At 36.2% G+C, this 20,846-nt stretch overlaps 1 pseudogene; it reads left to right on the top strand.

Annotated features, from left to right (window-relative positions):
- The first annotated feature begins 2,869 nt into the window (after positions 1-2,869).
- LOC132010620 (growth hormone-inducible transmembrane protein-like) lies at positions 2,870-3,893 on the top strand (annotated as a pseudogene).
- Positions 3,894-20,846: the final 16,953 nt, after the last annotated feature.

Here is a 20,846-nt window from a genome sequence, read left to right on the forward strand (position 1 = left end):
AAATATTTAATAAAAATAAAGAAAAATGAACACTTATTGCCTCCAGAGATGTTAGTATAGTACCTGAAGAAAGAAATATGAACATTTTGTTTAGTGAGTGGTGAAGACCAGACGAGGGTTGCATTCTGCTTATGTGACCTATGAGATAATCTGAAATAATACAAAGATAATACAAAGATAATACAAATACAAATAATAGAAAGATAATCAATTCACATCTGTTATACTTTCATATGAAAAAATATAATTTTTATGCTCAGGAAATTTTGGAATTTGGACTAAAATTTGGAATAAAAATATTAAATTTCATAATTTAAGCAAATCTATACACTTTATCTTTCTCCTCTTTGTCAATAAGTCTACATGTATCAGCAAACTTAAAGGAGTGCTGAGAAATAAAAAAAGATGAAAGCTAAACAAAAAAACTGTCTCCTGTCTAATTTTGAGGAAAAAATATTCACCTCAAAGGTCAAATGTGGTAGTGGGAGACAGTATTATTTTAGAATTTGCTGGATAAGCTAGGGGTATTGCATAAGGGTATTTACATCATAGGACCAATAAAACTCATGTTCTCAGATTCAGTCAGCAATTAGCCCTGCAAATTTGAAGTATAAGCTTAGGCTAAACAAAAATACATACACAAGGGGCGCTCAGTGGGTGGCTCAGTGGGTTAAGCCTCTGCCTTCAGCTCAGGTCATGATCTCAGAGTCCTGGGATCAAGCCCTGTATCAGGCTCTCTGCTTAGTAGGGAGTCTGCTTCCCCGTCTCTCTCTGCCTGTCTCTCTGCCTACTTCTGATCTCTCTGTCAGGTAAATAAATAAAATCTTAAAAAAAAAATACATACACAAAAGCTAAGCCACACCATGCTAAAGTAAAATTTAATCAACAAATAATGGGTATCCCATGGCTGGAATTTCCTGCATTTAGTTTCCAAACTAATTACTCAAATCTCAAATGACAAGTTTAAAATGAGAGAGCTAAATACTCCATCTAGATGTGTCATGAACTGAAAACCCATCATGCTGAAAACTGGATTCACTACACATTCATTTAAAGATTATTTTGAGAAGATATTATGGTCGAAGCAATATGTCTTTTCCCCTTCCCATTTTCTTTTGTCTCATTGAGAAACCACAAATCACAGAACAGCAGACAGGCTAAATACTTCTACTATTATATATTACTATATATACCAAAGTTAGCTATTTTATCACACATTTCTATACATTCTTTATAATTACGGACACTATTCAGTAAATGATTGCACAAAATAGCCTGTTAACATGGCCTGGTGCCTTCAGTCCTTCCTTATGCCCTCTTGTTTCAAAAGCTTCCCCTATCAGTATGGTACAATTCCACAAGTCTCTGCAGAATCTCTACACTCACTCACCATTAGTTCTAGGATTTTTATTGACAATAGAACCAAAAAGACATAACTATCACTCCTGGAAAGAGTAGACTTTTTTTCCCCATCATAATAAATTTTTTGTATGGTTGAAGATACCCTGGAAAATCATTGTTTCACTAGGGTATATACCTCCATGAATAGTAAGGGTATTTTAAAACTTTGGTTTACACCCAATAGTAATAGAATAAAAGATAAATTAACTGATTATTTCAAAGCATAATTTCTAAATAGGGCTCTTTTGTTCATTTCTTACCACTACGACCCCGCTGTTACAACTTCCTGACTCTGAACAAGCACATACACAAATTACGTGAATCACACTTTTTACTGGAACCTGAGAAGATTTTGCTCTATTTAAGGTCTATAATACTTTACATATATAATTACATGATGTGCTCCTTCCCTAGCTTAGTTTTCTAACACTTTACCTCTGGGTAAATTGTAATAGTAAATATTTACAATATCCTGACCAAGATTTTAGAGAAATAAAACATCAGAAAATGTTAGACCTGTATCTTAGTCTACTCAAACTGCTGTAACAAAATAACTTGCACCAGGAGGCTTAGCAACGGATACTTATTTCTCATAGGTTTAGAGTCTGAGGGTCTCAGATTCAGCTGCCAGCAGACGAAATTCCTGGGGATGGCCCTCTTCCTTTGTTGTGGGTGACCCTACATGGCAATGACAGCTCTGGTGTCATTTCCTCCTTCACAAGGGTACTAATCCCATCATGGAGGGTTCAGGATATGAATTTTAGAAGACATAATTCAGCCCACAGCAGTTTGTTTGTAGTATTCACATGAACTTCTTCAAAATCAATTCAATATTATTGAACAATTTTTAATTGTCATATTTGACAAGGCAAAGTCTATTATAAACCTATTTTCCCCTTTACAAATCATTTTTCAATAAGAAATTTATAATACTAAGAAATCTATCAACACAGATCAAAATATTGGCAAAAATAATACTCTGAAAATATCTGTTATGTTTATTTTTTAACAAGTTCCCTTTCTTTTAGAAAATATTAAGCACCAGAGAAATTAATTTTGTATATTATAAATTGTTTTTATCCATCCCTAATGATAGTATTGCTAACTTGTAACTACTCATGTAAGACCTGCTGCCAATAGTAAAAAAGAGAAATGCCCAAATAGGAATATTATATTATTCAGAATAAGCTAGGCTGAAGTAGTAAATGCACTCTAAATTTTAGCAGCTTAAGAAAATTTGAAGTAAGGAGTGGGTGAAGGGCTAGGGAGGTGTGCACATTTGCATTTTGCCTGTTCAGAAGGGTAACTGCATGGTTGAGGTGACTAGGGACTGACCATTTCAATCTGCTTGGTAAATCCACTGTGCTGACTGCAAGACTTGTGTGTTTATGGACACCACTTCCCAGAGTTTTCTATCCAGCTTTCATCAAGGTCTCCTCTCTGTGAAGAATTCCATCACAAAGAATCAATGGCTCTTAACATCCAGCAGGGAATATGCTTAACACCTAGCAATGACCTGGTATCTGGTGTGGAAAAGCTGGCCAAGAACTCAAGGAGGCAGTATTGGAGCCATTGATAGAAAAATACTTAAATTTGATCAGATGAGAAGATGGCTTATTGGTGGATGACCTGCTTGGTCTTGGAGCATGGTGCTACTATGGCTTAGGAATATATAATCAAATTGGAACCATTGAAAAGGCTATAAATTGGCCTTGGTGTGTTAAGGATAGAAATCATTCTAAGTATATATACTTAGCAGGAAGTACTGATTTTACAGCTTTGTCCACCATGGAGGTGAAGAGAACTCTTCTCATGATCTTCATGATGAGAGATTCTTGGACAACAACCAGTACAACCTTTGCAGCCATAACTGGAGCTGGAATGTGGGTACAATCACTATCATATGACCAGAGCCCAAGACCCAAAGCAACTTAATTAGTTACCATATTCTAATGTGAAGGGTGTCATAGCGGTTCCTCTCACAAATATTGGTAGAGGAGAGCTCTTCTCATCAGAGTTGCATAGTACACGGTGGGCATCAGAAGAGACCCCTAAGCTGTGGCCACGTGCACACTCAGTGGAAAATTTCTGAACATGGGAACATCCCTGAGAGCAGGCCTTGGTCTCATCTTCACATCCTCACTAGGACCTATGCTTTGTCCACCTACCACTGTGGCTGGTTCCACTCTGTTCTGTGGCACTTTATGGTAGATTAGTTCTTTTCAGTGTGTTCCTTCTAAATAATAGCAAAAATTAATCAATCATGCAGAAATAATACCAATATATAAAGTTCAAAAATACGATCCCATCAATTCAGCGCTGGGAATCTATATGGATACGCTAAATATATTTTTGTGATTGCCAGTATTCTAGCAACTGGAAGCAATAGGAAAAGTGAAGTGACTCAGCTTTTGACTCTTCCAAATAAGCAAATACATTCCCAATTTTCATGTCTAGGTAATTCTAAAATGCTTTATGAATATGAAAACTAAGGTTAGTGTTGTGAGAATTTAACATCTATCTATTTTAAATTTTATTTGGTTAAGCGAAAATTAGCAAGCTTGTGTTTACCTGTATATTTTTGAAATGCAAAATATTAACAAATAATGTCATAAGTGAAGTAGAGGTTTGGTAAAGGGACCAGAGAGAAGTAAAGGTTACCTGTAGTCCTTCTATGAATACTTAGCATTTGTGTAACTGGTGAGTCAGTGGAGAAGACAGTGGAGCAAAAGACTAAGGAAAATGAGGAACTGACCCGGATCTGTGATGACCTCATCTCGCTATTTGGAAACAGATCACTGCTGTTCTTGTTTTTTGTTTTTGTTTTTGTTTTTTAAGATTTTATTTATTTATTTGAGAGAGAGAGAGATCGCAAGTAGGCAGAGCAGCAGGCAGAGAGAGAGAGAGACAGAAGCAGGCTCCCTGCTGAGCAGAGAGCCCAATACTGGGCTTGATCCCAGGACCCTGAGATCATGACCTGAGCCAAAGGCAGAGGCTTAAATCACTGAACCACCCAGATGCCCCAGATAGCTGCTGTTTTTATAATCATCTGCAGAACTTATCAAAACCATTGAGCATAAAAGAAAGACAAGAGTTATTCATCCTCCCACTCTTCCTTCTCTGTGCTATCTTTGTAACATAGATGTGGGTCATGTTTGGCTTCTCATTATTTGACACTATTAGGACAGTCCAGAATGTTAATCATACAGAGAATTCCCGATATATAACACACACATATATAGTGTGTGTGTGTGTGCATGTGTGTATCTGAATGTAAGTTTTACTTTTAAATGTTTTAGAACAAACTATCCTTAAAACTCTTATCAGGACTGAATACTTAAAGCATGAAAAGGGTTGCAAACACTATGTTCATAATTACTGATTTTTACATATTTACTGAAATGTTTAATAGAATACATGCTTACCTTTCTTATCTCTTCAAGCTTTGAAGGTTTTATCAGTAAAGCCTGTTGGTGGCTTACACTTGAGATTATGAAAGCAGTTTTTCCTCCTAAGACTTAATTTCCTGGGTTCCCTCTCAGACTAAGCACTAAAAAAGGAAGGCAAAGCGGATCTTTCTTCATGAGTTGTATCAATAAAAAATGTAACAGGCAAAATACTTCATTAGAGTTTCCCCTAGCAGAATTTTCCTTCTCTCCTGCATATACCATTAGATTGTGTTTATATTTTCTAATAAAGATACTATATCCAACAAAAGAACTGAGAGTGGAGTATCATTTGTTTATTTATTGCATCATAATCTGTCATGATCGATTTCTGTTTAGAGGGCCCACAGAGGCAAATTAAATAGGGATATGATGTTGCCAACTCCTCTCTCCATAGTCCTTTAAATCTTTCATGGTGGCACTAAACTGGGCAGTTCCTCTGGGGTTTTACTGTTGCTTCTGAATTTCTGTTTTTGCTGGGAATGAGGAAGCAGACCAAGGGGCATCCCATGAGGCTTCCTACAATAATGCCTCTTATTTCACAGGTCAGAAAATGAATTTTCAAGTTCCACTGGTCACAAAACATACACTCAATGGCTAGGGAAGTACTCTCAGAGTAGATACATGGACCATGGGTTTCATCATGAAACTGACTTGGATCAGTGTTCCTGGACTCCATAAGCCCCTACCTTATCCAGAAGACCCAAATGGCATTCTGGGTCATCTAGTAACCATGTAACCTCAGATCTTTATCCAGACTCTGCTCACAGTCTAGGTGTTTCTTTTCCCCAGAATTGTTACCTGGGTAAATAAACAGCTACCTAGGAAAAACCTGAATTTCTCTCTCAAACTATGTGTTGATGTTGCAAAGGTATTTCTCAGTAGAATCTGACGTCTTTTCAAGCAGTGGGTACTGGGTGTGTGAACTTATATCTGAAAACTGAGTGATGCACTATAATTTTTCCAACACAGGGTCTAACTTCAGACTTTTGCTTGTCAGATAATGTATTTCTGTTTTTGTCACTGTTGTTGTTACTATAACCCAGATAGTACTATATTGGGTTAATTGTCTATCATGTACTGTGGGCACCATAATCTGTTAGCTATGCCTGGAAATCATTGTGGAACAAAACACCCTGATTGTTTTCCTCTAGCATTCAGAGTCTTTGTCAGCACAGAAAATCTGGGAAAATCTGGATATTCAATACTCTCAATTCTGTGGCTCATTTTCAGTAATTATATTTAATTTGTCTCTGCAAGTTATGTGCTTCAAGCTGGTGTCTAGCCTCGATGATTCCCTTTATTCTCTTGATTCTAGGGAACCCAGTCTCATGGCATCCTCTTGTACTCCTCACACCAACCTACAGATAGTAACTACCACTGAGATCCTCCAAGATGCTGGTGTATTTCTTATTGAACATTTCTTATTGTCTCAGTAAAGGGAATGTCCTCTGGGACCTCCCAGGACACAGTTCTCTGGTTCCGGGGTTCTCTGGTCTGATAGAATAAAACCATTCAGATATTCTCATTTTCCTGAGCTTTCTAGCCCCTTCCTTAATCCTATGTTAAAGCAATCCCAGTATCTCCATTTTATTGCTGTGGATCATTGTTATTTCCAAACTATAAGGAGCCATACCAGAGGAATATCTAAACAGGGTAGACTTACCAAAAGATTAAAACATGACCCCATGTCAATAGGTTTTTCCCAACCCAGGCTTATAATTTATCCCTTGAATTCTAATATCCTCAAGATCCTACATACTTTCCTCTGGTTCCTGACAGCATATGTTAGCCAAATCTTGTGATTCTTCTTGTTTGTGAACTGTTCTCTCACATAGAAAGAATTTTTCTTTTCTTTTTTTTAAGATTTTTTGGAGATTTTATTGATTGATTGATTGATTTCAGAGAGAGACAGCATGCACATGAGTGGGGGGAGAAACATAGGGAGAGGGGAGAAAGAGAGAATCTCCAGCAGACTCTGTGCTGAGCGTGGAACCCAACACAGGGCTCAATCCCACAACCCTGAGATCATGACCTGAGCTGAAATCCAGAGTTGGACACTTAACCAACTGAGCCATCCAGTGTCCCAAGAATTTTATGTTCTAGCTCAGGCCCGGTTGAACTCTCATCATAATATAGGGTGAAGGAAATGGGGATTGGCAAGAGAAGTTATAGACTACCAAGCATCGTGTTTTAAGTTACTGGTCTTGGTTGAGGTTTTTACAGGTTCTCCAAATAAGAATAGCCTTTTCTCTAGTATGCAGATTCTTTGCTAGTACAGTGAATTTAGGGAAATCTGGACACATTTGCCAGCCCACATTCTCCAACCTAAGTCTCAGGCTTATAGTTCCTTTTATGAAGCTCTTGTCTCTGACACAGGAAACTGTTAAGTCTATACATCCTTTATTGGTCTGCTACACTTATAATTAGATGAAGGACCTCATTTCCAGAATAATATTTTTTGAAAATATAGGTGATAATGTCCTCAGAAGCTGCCAATATAGTACCTCTGATTTTGATACTATACCTTGAATTAATCATTACCTAAAATGAACCAGTCATTTTCTTTTCTCAGTGCATTGAAAGCAGTTTACTATAGACAGACAACTCCGTAATCCTTAAAATTTTCATTATCCCTTTTCATTCAAATGCAATAGTTATGGTAAAACTCAATACCTTCTCTTCCTTCATACCTTCATTTACCTTCTTCACAGGTGTGTAATGATTATTTTTATGTTTCAACATGACTGGGTCATGATGCCTAGATATGTGGTCATTCTTCTGGATATTTCTATGAGAGTGTTTTTGGATGAAATTAACATTTAAGTGGATGGACCTTGAATAGCGACAGTTGCCCCACATAGTGTCAGTGAGCCCCAACCAATAGAGCAAAAGACTGGCCTCTCAAAAGCAAAAAGAATTTCCATCAGCAGACAGCCTTTGGACTTGAACTGCAACCCTAGACCTTCCTAGCTCTCTAGACTGAAAACTTTTGGCCTAGCATACTGAGGATCCAAAGTATGTTAGTCTCAGTATGCTAGCCCACCCTGCACGTTTTGAACTGGACCATTTCAGTGATGTCAGAAAGAATAGGAGACCCCTTAGTTCTAGATTCCCACTGCCTCCACCAACAGAAACATTGATTGGTTAGGCAACTATCCATGAATGAGAATATCTTTGTGAAAATTATAAAACTCAAGACAAGGTTACAACACACCAGTGTATTAAAAATAAATCAGAAACCACATTAAAATGGGTAAAAGGAATATTTTATCCATATTACCTATCCCTTAAGTTACCATGGCACACCAGCTAATAACAAATAAAAGTAACAGGACTTCTAGAAGCTAGCAGGTGTGTCTCTTGGCACTAGTCCCTTGACCTCCACCAGTGGCTTTACAAGCCTGTGTAACTGCTGCCCACTAGGTCTTTACCAGTTTTCCCAACCAGAAAATCAAGATTAAGATCTTGATTTTGATCTTGAGCTCCGCCAACCACCCCACCCAAAGAAAGAAGCTATCTGAAGTCTCTGTACTACTAGAGAGCCCTGCCAGCAGCCCTGCAACTAAGAAGCCCCCTCAACTAGCCCTGCCCAATCACAAACCCCTGTTATTGACCTCAAGACCACATAACCCTGCTTATTGGTTCTGTCAACCATGCAGTCCCTAAAGAGCCCGGGCCAACTACAAAAGCTTTACCTTACCCAGGGGCACTGCCTATCAGCCCTCCCAAGGAGCCTCATCAGTAGCCTTGCCCCACTTTGGAACCCCATCAGTACAACTGTGGAGCATTGCTTCTAATGCTGCCCAACTGACAAAACCCCACCAATAGCTTCACTACACTGTGGATCTCTGCCAATGGCTTTGCCTAGCTGCAAATCCTCTCTATACAGCCCCTCCTGACTGTGGGGCCCCAGCAGCAGGTGTGCCTGACCATGTAACACTAATGCTTGGTCTCTTCTGACCATGGACTCTGGCAACAGATCCTGCACAACTTTGGAATCTAGCAGCAGGTCCCATTTACCTGCCATGGCCCCCCCATAAGAGATTCCAGGTGACCACAGATACCACAACTAGCTCATCTAGAATCCTACATCAGGTGACTGGTGTATGCCTTTCTCTGCTAAAGCCAGCCTATAAAGACCAGAAATAGTGGCCATATCTTCAAAAGTACAGATATCGATACAAGGATCATGAATAATCAGGGAAACACGACACCACCAAAGGTAACTAATAAAGCTTCAGTCATTAAATGGATGGTGATATATAAACTACTTAACATCAAAAAGAAGCTCTGTGAACTACAAGAGAACATAGATAGACAACTGAATGAAATCAGGAATGCAATACATGAACAAAATGAGTAGATCAACAAATAAATAGAAGCCATAAAAACAAAGAGAAATTCTAGAACAGTGATTCAACTGAGAAATTCATTATAGAGCTACAACATCGAACTCAGTCACATAGAAGAAAGAATTAGTAAACTCTAAGTCATTTGAAATTATCTGGTTAGAGGAGCAAAAAGAAAGGATGAAAAAGAATGACAATAGTCTGCAAAATCTATAAGATATCATCAAAAGAAACAGTATATACATTATGGGAGTCCATGGAAGTGGTAGAAGAGGACAGAAAGACTTTTCAAAGAAATAATGGCTAAAACTTCCAAATCTGTAAAGGGAAATGGACAACTAGATTCAAAAAGCCCAAAACTTTTCAAATAGGTTGAGCCTAAAGAGGTCTATGCCAAAATACATTATAATCAAATCATTTAAAAAATCAAAGATAAAGAGAAAATTCTGAAAACAAGAAAAGTGACCCATTACATTCAAGAGAATCCCCATGAGACTATTAGCAGATCTCTCAGGAGAAATCTTGCAGACAAGGAAAGAGTAGGATGATATGTTTAAAGAACTGAAGGAAAAAAAAATACCAACCAAGAATACTACACACGGCAAAACTGTCCTTCAGAAATGAAGGAAAGATAAAGATCTTCCCAGATAAACAAAAACTGAGGGAACTTTCCAGCACTAGTCCTACCTTCCAAGAAGCAACATTGCCAGCCCACATAATCATATGAGCTAATTCCTCAAAATAAATCTCTATATGCATCCCTACATCCTATTTGTTATTTCTTTGGGGAATTCTGATCAATACAGATGAGACTACTTTTATGGTACTACAGGACAGAAGATATCTCCATCCTCTTAAGACCAGAAATAGGATTATTATTAGCTTTTTAACAGCAAATGATCTCACTCTAAAATCCCATCCAAAGTGTGTGCTTTTAAAGGCCACTCCCAGAACCAGTTGTATTAGCAGGGGTTCTCCACAAATCACAGTGTGGGACAGAGGTGTGTGCACAAATAACTTATTTGTGAAGTAAGCTCAGGGGTTGTGAAAGAGGAAAGCAGGTAAAGTTGAACAATGAATTTGGCTACTTCAAGAACGTACTGTTGTTTCTTGCCAGACCATCTGACAAGTCTTATGAAATGAGTCACTGAGGCACTGACTCCCAACCCCTGTTGGCTAAAGAGTGGTCCTATGGGATTAGAATACCCACACATCCATGTTCCATACACGTGAATGCTGGATGGGTTCTATCTCACATCTTCTTTATCCATTCATAGTCACTGGACACATGGGCTGTTTCCACAATTTGGCTGTTGTAGATAATGCTGCTATAAACATAAGGGTTCATGTATTCCTATGAATTAGTATTTTAGTATTTAGTATTAGCATGTATTCCTATGAATCAGTATTCTTTGGGTAAATATCTAGAAATGCAATTGCTGGATTGGAAGGTAGTTCTGTTTTTAACTTTCTGAGGAACCACCATACTGTTTTTCAGGGTAGTTGTGCCAGTTTTCATTCCCACCAACAGTGTAAGAGTATTCCCCTTTCTCCACATCCTTGCCAACACCTGTTGTTCTTGTATTGTTGATTTTAGCCATTCAGACAGGTGTGAAGTGATATCTCATTGTAGTTTTGATTTGTATTTCCATGATGATCAGTGATGGAACTAGAGAGAATCATGTTAAGTAAAAGAAGACAGTCAGAGAAAGAAAAATACCATATAATTTCACTCACATACAGAATTTAAGAAACAAACAAGCAGGGGCATCTGGGTGGCTCAGTGGGTTAAAGCCTCTGCCTTCAGCTCAGGTCATGATCCCAGGGTCCTGGGATCAAGCCCCACATCAGGCTCTCTGCTCAGGAGGGCACCTGTTTCCCACCCTTCACTCTCTCTGCCTGCCTCTCTGCCTACTTGTGATCTCTGTCTGTCAAATAAGTAAATAAAATCTTTAAAAAAAGAAAGAAAGAAAGAGAGGAGAAAGAAACAAGCAAAGAGGGGAGAAAAAGAAAGAGGGGCAAACCAAGAAACAGACTCTTAACTACAGAGAACAAACTGATGGTTACCAGAGGGGAGGTGGTATACGGAGAGGGTTAAATAGGTGATGGGGATTAAGGAGGGCAGTTGTGATGAGCACCAGGTATTCTATGGAAGTATTGAATCACTGACTATATTTTGTATACCTGAAACTAATATTTTGCTGTATGTTAACTGGAATTTAAATATAAAATTAAAAATAAATTTAAAACTTTTTAAGTCAGATGCTTTATAAATGTCAGTTTCTAATCCTAATGCCTAGTTTATATTCATCTTCATACTAAGCTATGCTATTTTTCAGGATAATTAGAGTTAAATTCTTTTCTTTCTTATATTTGTGTAGATGGCTGCTTTAATTCTGAAATTACATAATTATAGTTTCCTAATATTTATGTAAACTTAACTTTAATAGTTTTACTTCACTTATTTAAAATTCATGTTCATAGAAGTTTTCTTTATAGCTGCTATAATATTGACTCATTTTTAGATATTTTATATTGACTCATAATTCCATTCTCTGATTATCCTCATCATGTTTCGTAGCAACATATTAGAATTTTGATCTTACTCCCATAATATCTAAAAGGCATCTACTTTAGAATTTTATTTTATAAATATTTTCAATACTCAAAGAACAGCAATGAAACCTCGACAAAGATTCCACTATCCCAGTGGGAATAAATTTCTACTTTACAAGCTAGAGCTATCTGAATCAAAGTAATTTTCTATGTATGTTCCTTCATAAGTAAATACATTATTTTTACATTACTCTACCAATATTAGAGAAAATACTTGAACTCTGCTGCCTTAACATTACTCTAGGCCTGAAACAAGGGAAAATATAGGCAGCTCTGTTTAAATCTTCTTCAAAGAAGTTTGGATCAGGTCTCACACTGTGTCTGAAAGTAGATATTTATAAATTGCTTTGAATTATATGACACCTTTCTTCTCCCAAGGAGCTTATTCTGATAGTATTTATTCTGTGGCATTTCAAATAATTGATTTGTTTCGGTGTGCATGTCCAGAGGCCCCAAGGACATGGCCATGTTTTTCACAGACCTAATAAGTAAAATTAACTTGGGGCAAAAACCAATGAAGGCACGCTAATGCAATCTAGTGGGAGGAACAAAGACTCAGCATGTTCTATGTCATTCATCTTAGGGACTGTTTTTCTGTGTGCTGTAAAAATATAGAAGATATATAAGTTATTGAATTTTCTATTTCTATTCCTGGCCCTATGCTGACTCAGTAACTGACCATAGGCAAAAAGTCACTAAACTTTTTGCAGCTGCAACATATTTATTTAATAGAAATTATGTTATTGGCCAGTTGTGTTTTAATAGCATTACCTGCCAGACATTACAGTGATGAATGAGATTATATTGTATATTACTTTAAATTCCTTAGATGGTGAGAAGTAGCAAATCATAGCTCATATCTCTTAGAGGACAAAAGAGACCGCCTGCTGCTGTTCCACTCTGGGTCCACCTTAATGTTACTTGACCCATGAAAATTCCTTGGATTCTGTAATAAGCCTTTGCCTCAAGAGAACTTTATAATATCATCCAAGTTGAAGCACCAATGATCAAAGATCTAATAGAAACTGGAACAGAAAATGGTGCTAAAACTTACAGTTTTTAATAAATACATGTTGTAAGATATTAATACTGTTCCCTGAATTTATAATGTAACTATTTTCTATTCTCTTCCATGATACAACTCTAATATATAGTCCTATTGGTTAAATTAGACTTGTATGAAACACTATAATTTAAAAAAAAAAAAGCACTTTTCAGAAATCACCATTTATGTTTTTACTCTAAATCTAAAGTCCATTTTTACCCTCAACAAAGTATTTGCTTTCTTTCATTTTAAACACATGTCAAAAGTTCATACACCTCCTAGAAGTATATTTCTTAGCATTATTTTATGTCCAAGCTATAAATGTCAGAATTAGAGAACAAGAGTAAAGGAGTATAACATGCATATGAACATTTACTTTGTGTAAGTTAATGGTGCCTCAATTCACTTGAAATGAAATGCAGCTAATATATTAACTTAAAATGTTATCTACTATTCTTGGTAAAATCATAACATGCAAAAAAACAGAATTTAATAAAGTCCTTTTTTTAAATTTTTTAATTAAATTTATTTATTTTCAGCATAACAGTAATCATTATTTTTCACCACATCCAGTGCTCCATGCAATCTGTGCCCTCTATAATACCCACCACCTGGTACCCCAACCTCCCACCCACCCCCTGCCACTTCAAACCCCTCAGATTGTTTTTCAGAGTCCATGGTCTCTCATGATTCACCTCCCCTTCCAATTTCCCTCAACTCCCTTCTCCTCTCCATCTCCCTTGGCCTCCATGCTACTTGTTATGCTCCACAAATAAGTGAAACCATATGATAATTGACTCTCTCTGCTTGACTTATTTCACTCAGCATAATCTCTTCCAGTCCCGTCCATGTTGCTACAAAAGTTGGGTATTCATCCTTTCTGATGGAGGCATAATACTCCATAGTGTATATGGACCACATCTTCCTTATCCATTCGTCTGTTGAAGGGCATCTTGGTTCTTTCCAGAGTTTGGCGACCGTGGCCATTGCTGCTATAAACATTGGTGTATAGATGACCCTTCTTTTCACGACATCTGTATCTTTGGGGTAAATACCCAGGAGTGCAATGGCAGGGTCATAGGGAAGTTCTATTTTTAATTTCGTGAGGAATCTCCACACTGTTCTCCAAAGAGGCTGCACCAACCTGCATTCCTACCAACAGTGTAAGAGGGTTCCCCTTTCTCCACATCCCCTCCAACACATGTTGCTTCCTGTCTTGTTAATTTTGGCCATTCTAACTGGTGTAAGGTGATATCTCAATGTGGTTTTAATTTGAATCTCCCTGATGGCTAGTGATGGTGAACATTTTTTCATGTGTCTGATAGCCATTTGTATGTCTTCATTGGAGAAGTCTCTGTTCATATCTTCTGCCCATTTTTTGATATGATTATCTGTTTTGTGTGTGTTGGGTTTGAGGAGTTCATTATAGATCCTGGATATCAACCTTTTGTCTGTACTGTCATTTTCAAATATCTTCTCCCATTCCGTGGGTTGCCTCTTTGTTTTTTTGACTGCCCTTTCCTGTGCAGAAGCTTTTGATTTTGACAAGATTGAAGCAGTGATCAAAAACCTCCCAAAAAACAAGAGCCCAGGACCTGACGGATTCCCTGGGGAATTCTACCAAACTTTCTTTTTTTTTTTTTTCTACCAAACTTTCAAAAAAGAAATAATACCTATTCTCCTGAAGCTGTTTCAAAAAATTGAAGCAGGAGGAAAACTTCCAGACTCTTTCTATGAAGCCAGCATTACCCTCATCCCCAAACCAGGCAAAGACCCTACCAAAAAGGAGAATTTCAGACCAATATCATTGATGAATATGGATGCTAAGATTCTCAACAAGATCCTAGCAAACAGGATCCAACAGTACATTAAAAAGATTATCCACCATGACCAGGTGGGATTCATCCCTGGGCTACAAGGATTGTTCAACATTCGCAAATCAATCAATGTGATAAAAAAAAAAATTAATATGAGAAGAGAGAAAACCACATGGTCCTCTCAATTGATGCAGAAAAAGCATTTGACAAAATCCAGCATCTGTTCCTGATTAAAATGCTTCAAAGTATAAGGGTAGAGGGAACATTCCTGAACTTCATCAAATCTATCTATGAAAGACCCACAGCACATATCATCCTCAATGGGAAAGAGTTTGCAGCCTTCCCGTTGAGATCAGGAACAAGACAAGGATGCCCACTTTCACCACTCTTGTTCAACATAGTATTAGAAGTCCTAGCAACAGCAATCAGACAACAAAGAGAAATAAAAGGTATCCAAATTGGCAATGAAGAAGTCAAACTCTCTCTCTTCGCAGATGACATGATTCTTTATATGGAAAACCCAAAAGACTCCACCCCCAAACTACTAGAACTCATACAGGAATTCAGCAACGTGGTAGGATACAAAGTCAATGTGCAGAAAACAGTGGCTTTCTTATACACTAACAATGAAAATACAGAAAGGGAAATTAGAGAATCGATTCCATTTACTATAGCACCAAGAACCATAAGATACCTGGGAATAAACCTAACCAAAGAGGTAAAGGATCTGTGCTTGAGGAACTACAGAACACTCATGAAGAAAACTGAAGAAGACACAAAAAGATGGAAGACCATTCCATGCTCTTGGATCGGAAGAATAAACATTGTTAAAATGTCTATACTGCCTAGAGCAATCTATACTTTTAATGCCATTCTGATCAAAATTCCACCAGTGTTCTTCAAAGAGCTGGAGCAATAATCCAGAAATTTGTATGGAATCAGAAGAGACCCCGAATCACTAAGGAAATGTTGAAAAACAAAAATAAAACTGGGGGCATCACGTTACCTGATTTCAAGCTTTATTACAAAGCTGTGGTCACCAAGACAGCATAGTACTGGCATAAAAACAGACACATAGACCAGAGGAACAGAGTAGAAAGCCCAGATATGGACCCTCAACTCTATGGTCAATTAATCTTAGACAAAACAGGAAAAAATATACAGTGGAAAAAAGACAGTCTCTTCAATAAATGGTGCTGGGAAAACTGGACAGCTATATGTAGAAGAATGAAATTCGACAATTCTCTTACACCATACACAAAGATAAACTCAAAATGGATAAAAGACCTGAACGTGAGACAGGAATCCATCAGAATCATAGAGGAGAATATAGGCAGTAATCTCTTCGATATCAGCCACAGCAACTTCTTTCAAGATATGTCTCCAAAGGCAAAGGAAACAAAAGCGAAAATAAACTTTTGGGACTTCATCAAAGTCCTTTTTTAACATAGTTCATTTTATTTTCTTTTTTTCCCCCTATCAGTCAGTAGTTAACAGTTTGATGGGATTTTAACCAAGAACTAGGTTTTGATCTCATATTTCTAACACATTCTGCCAGTGGAGGCAATTAATTTAATATTGCCCTCCAGTTCAATTCAATCATTCCTTCTACTCATATACCCTATACCAAAGTAAATTCTGTTTATCTCACAGGTTCATGTGCCTGAACCAGCTTCTACAGCTAAGGAAATACCTCCTTACTAAGGCTTCTTTCAAATGCATAGGTTTGAAAGGAAATGTATATTGGATTCATTTCTGAAGTTCACTATGTCCAGTTACAAAGATAAAGATTATTTAAGAATCTTCAAATTGTTCTGTTAATTAAATGTTTTATTTTCTTTAACAACATTAATATTAATATTATATATGTATTATATGTATACTTAATATATAGTATTATATATGTATTATGTGTATTATATTATATATGTATTATATGATTATAGATTTTAAGGGGAAACAATTGTTCTGCTTTTATTTTTCTCCAGTAATATTCAACTATAAAGTGAAGATACTACATATGTGGTGAGTTGGATTTGACTGTGCTAATCTCTCCTAAAAAATGTAAAATAGAAAAAAAAAAAGACTTCAAATGAGTTGAAGGTATACACAATAGTATTAAAAATGACTGCTCACCTGATACTTTCTAAATCTGAACCCACCTGAATCAGATGTCTCATTATGTCTAGGGTAGGAACAGCATTTAAAAACTGATATGTTGGGGTTCTTTTTAATTTTTTAAAATTAACATATAATGTATTATTTGTTTTGGGGTATAGGTCTGTGATTCATCAGTCTTATATAATATCTAGTCCTCATTACAGCACATACCCTCCCCAATGTCCATCAGCCGGTTATCCCATCCCTTTTCTCCTTCCCTTGTTTTTACTTCGGCCTCCATCTTTACTCCACTGTCACAGAACAATGACCTCTGCGACAAGGGAAAACAAACAAGGTAAGCCCTAAAATTGTCTCATTTTGCTATTGAGGGAAGATTCCAGACTACTGCACAGGGAAGGGGGACAGCTACACAACAGAGAACACCAGAGGTCTGCAGAGGGCTCCCTTTGAGCCTTCATCATGAGCATGAGCATACAGAATGGAAAGCTTCCTAAAATATGGGGCACTGAGCATAGTCCTTGGAAGGATATTCCTTTAAGCTACACTGAGAAAGGATCAACTCGTTTTGAAGCACCTTAATGCTTCCAGAATAAAATCCAAAAATATTAAAAGAAATGCAAAAACTGTAGCACACCACATATAAATCTCACTATGTGATATCCAATTAAAAAAAAAAAAACCCAAGTAGCAAAATAGCACAGAAAAAATCAATCAAATGCAGAAATGATACACATTAAAAAGTAGGCAGTCACTGTAAATATGCTCTATATATCCAGAAAAGTAGATAAAAGTGGGCATAATAAGGAGAGACATGGAAAAAAAATTTTTTTAATTAAAAACTAATAAAATATCTAAAGATGAAAATACAACAAAATACACATTTTTTTGAAAACTTACCAAAATATTTTGGGTCATAAAACAAGTCTCAATGAATAGAAAAGATTTCAAAACATAAAAACTATGACATCTGATGATAATTAGATTAGAAATCAGTAACAGAAAAATATATGGAAAATCTAGAATTTTTTTTAAAACAAAACAACATGCTTGTAAATAATCGAGAAGAAATCAAAAAGGAAATTAAGATGTATATGAACTAAATAAAAATGAAAACACAACATGTCAAAGTTTGTGAAAAGCAAGTTAAACGTTATAAAGGGACAATTAAAGCTTTACGTGCTTATGTAAGAAAAACAGAAGGGTCTGAAATCAATATACTAAGCTTCTACAACAAGAAATTAGAGAAAGAAGCACAAATAATATTCAAAGCAAGCAGAAGAAAGTAAATTAAGAGCATATATCAGTGAAAGAATAAAGTTATATGTACATATGTGTATATAGAGAGAGACAGAGACAGAGAGACAGGGAAGAGAATGAGACAGAGAAAAAGAAACAAAGAAAATCAATTAAAGCAAAAGCAGGTTATTTGAGAATATAAATAGAATTGATAAACTTTTGGCCAGAAGAAGAAACATATTATCAATATCATAAATAGGAAAAAGAGACTCACTACAGACGCTATAGACATTAAAATAATAATAAAGGAATATTATGAAAAACTGTAATTATTTCAATAACTTAGATGAAATGAACAAAATTCCTTTAAAGAAAAAAACTACCAAAGCTCATTCAAGAAGAAATAGACAAACAGAATAGCCCTGTATCTATTTTTGGGGGGGTTTTCTTATTTTTTTTAATTTTTTTTTTTTTTTTTAGGAAGAGTGTGCATGCATGCACAAGTGGGGGAGCAGGCAGAGGGAGAGAGAGAATCCCAAGCAGGCTCCAAGCCCAGCGCAGAGCCTGAGGTGGGACCCAATCTAATGATCCTGATCCTGAGCTGAAATTAAGAGTCAGATGCTTAACAGACTGAGCCACCCCGGTGTCCCTTTTCTATTTTAAAAACTGAATTTGTACTTAACAATTTTCATAATAAGTAAACTCCAGGCAAAGTAAGACTTCACTGGTAAATTCTACCAAACATTTAAGGAAAAATAACACCAACTGATGTTTCAGCTCATTCTGAGGCCAGTGTTACTCTGATAACAAGAGCCCAAAAAAATCAAAACAAAACTACATATTAATGACCCTCATGAACACAGATGAAAAATTCTTAATCTCATTTTATAAAATGGCATTCAAATATATATATATAAAGGATTATACATCATGGTTAAGTGGGATTTATCTCAGAAATGAAAGTTTTATTTAACATTTGAAGATCAAACAGTATAACTCACCATAAGACAGAATTAAATAAAAGTTATCATATGGTATTCTCAATAGAGCAAAAAAAGCATTTGATAAAATTCAATATCCATTTATGATTGTAAAACTTAGTAAACTAGAAATAGAAATTGTGGTAGATTGAATAATTGTTTCCTAATCACTGGAACCTGTCAATGTTATTATATATGACAAAAGGAGTTTGCAGGTATGAGTAGGTCAATGATCTTGAAATGAGATTATCTTGAATTACCTACATGAGCCCTAAATGCAACCATGAATGCCAAAATAAGAAGGAAGCAATTTGGATATTCTAGTACAGAAGAAAGGAGGTTTTTGTGATGATCTCAGAATCTACAGAATCTATGTCATGGGTTTTAGAAATGGAGGAAACAGCCATAAGCCAAAGAATGCAAGGAATGAAACTCTAGAAGCTAGAAAAGGCAAGGAAATTGATTCTCCTCTAGAGCTTCTGGACATGGATGATACCTTGGTTCTGGCCCAGTGTAACTGATTTCAGACTTCTGGCCCTCATAACTGTTAGAAAATAAACTTGTGTTGCATAAGCCACCAAGTTTGTAAATAATACTTTATAGGAGTCTTAATAAACTAATACAGAAAAGACCTTCCTCAACTAAATAAAAGGCATCTAAGAAAAATCAACAACTGGGGTTCCTGGGTGGCTCAGTTGGTTAAATGTCTGCCTTCAGCTCTGATTATGATCCCAGGGTCCTAGGATGGAGCCCCACCTATGGCTCCCTGCTCAGTGGGGAGACTGCTTCTCCTTCTCCCTCTGCCCCCCAGTTTGTGTTCTCTGTCACTCTCCATTTCAAATAAATAAAATATTTTTTTAAAAAATGAAAATCAATAATGAAAGACTAAATACTTTTCCCTTAAGACTTGAAACAAAACAAGGTTGTTCACTCTTACCATTTCAATGCAACATTATACTATAAGCACTAAATACAGGTTTCAAAAAAGGAAGAAAAAAGGTAAAAACTATGATAGAAAAAGAACTAACACTATTTACAAAAGTCAAGTAGGTTTAGATAGAAAATCTTAGATATTTTTTAAAAGCTACTATAATTAATACATAAGTATAGCAAAATCACAAATCAACCTCAATATATAAAAATTAAAATCTGTAACAAAAAATCCCAGAAAATGAAATGGGAAAAATACCATTTACAAGAGTATCAAAAATACTAAATGATTCAAAATAAGTTTGACAAAGATGTAGACTATTTGTACACTAAAATCTATAGAATATTTATAGAACTAAAGAAGACTTACAAAAGTGGAGAAATAGAGCATGCTCAGAAATCAGAAGATTAAATATAAAGTGCAAATTCTTCCTAGACTGACCTGTTTAAATATATATATATATATATATATATATATATATATATATATATATATATTCTTAGCTGGAGGGCAGCACAAAAACAAATTGAAAGCTGGATTTGACCTGTAGGCGATAGCATAGTTCCCAAACTCTTGCTATAGAGTCAGTGAATCCCAGTGAAAATCTCAGCATGCTTTATTATGGAAGTTTATATGGAAATACAAAAGTCCCAACATGGCTAAATTTGAAATAGAAGAACAAAGTTGAAAGACTTATACAACCCTATTTGAAGACTTATTTTCAAACTCTAATAATCAAGTTAGTATGTGTAGTATAAAGCTAGATATATAGATCCTTGGAACTATAAAGGAAGTCCTCAGAAAGACCCATGCATATATCAGTGAAAGAATAAAGTTATATGTACATATAACCCATGTTCAACTGATTTCAACAAAGATGCCAAGGCAGTTCCACAGAGAT

This window comes from Mustela nigripes, chromosome 2 (genome assembly GCF_022355385.1).
Source record: "Mustela nigripes isolate SB6536 chromosome 2, MUSNIG.SB6536, whole genome shotgun sequence".
Taxonomy (NCBI): Eukaryota; Metazoa; Chordata; class Mammalia; order Carnivora; family Mustelidae; genus Mustela; species Mustela nigripes.